Source organism: Microtus pennsylvanicus, chromosome 6 (assembly GCF_037038515.1).
Source record: "Microtus pennsylvanicus isolate mMicPen1 chromosome 6, mMicPen1.hap1, whole genome shotgun sequence".
Taxonomy (NCBI): domain Eukaryota; kingdom Metazoa; phylum Chordata; class Mammalia; order Rodentia; family Cricetidae; genus Microtus; species Microtus pennsylvanicus.
Window position 1 is genome coordinate 54801566 of NC_134584.1, and position 689 is coordinate 54802254.

At 44.1% G+C, this 689-nt stretch overlaps 1 pseudogene; it reads left to right on the top strand.

Annotated features, from left to right (window-relative positions):
* The first annotated feature begins 211 nt into the window (after positions 1–211).
* On the top strand, positions 212–366 carry LOC142853165 (U1 spliceosomal RNA; annotated as a pseudogene).
* Positions 367–689: the final 323 nt, after the last annotated feature.

Here is a 689-nt window from a genome sequence, read left to right on the forward strand (position 1 = left end):
CCAGCCTAGGGGAACCCAGCTCCACCATTTATTTCCTTTGAGACTCAGAGGATAGAAAGTAGCAGTTATTCCTAGAAGGGGAAAGGGTCTGTTAGAATTTAATATATTCCATTTTGCAACAAAATAACTGAGTAGCTACCACACCCCCAGAAGTACTAAGCTCAGCAGTGAAGAATTAGGCCAAGTCACAGCTGTGGAGAAGTTTCTATTCATACCTACTTGGCAGGGAAGACAGCAGGACCACAAAGGTGGTTTCCCAGGTGAGGCTTGTCCATTGCACTCCAGAGGCGCAGACCTTCAGTTTCCCCAAATGCGGGAAATTGTATAATTTGTGGTGGTGGGGGACTACATTTGTGCTCTCTCCTGGAGGAACAAGTTCTCATTCTAGGGGCTAAGGATGTTTCTAGCATGCACTAAGTCCAGAATTTGATCCCCACACGTCAGCATTAATGAGTGCATTATCCCAGGCTTGTATTTGCAGTGGTTAGAAGGTGGGGGCAAGATCATCTTCAGCTATATGGAATAGGAGGCTAGTCTGCAATCATAAGACCCTGTTTGAATAACAAAATAGAATAAAAACAAAGAAGGTCGCATTCTAAAGGAAGGTGACGAAGAATCAACAGATAATCCAACATACACTGAGCCGTGAATGCGAGTGGAAAACTGACTCAGAGTAATGGATGAACAAT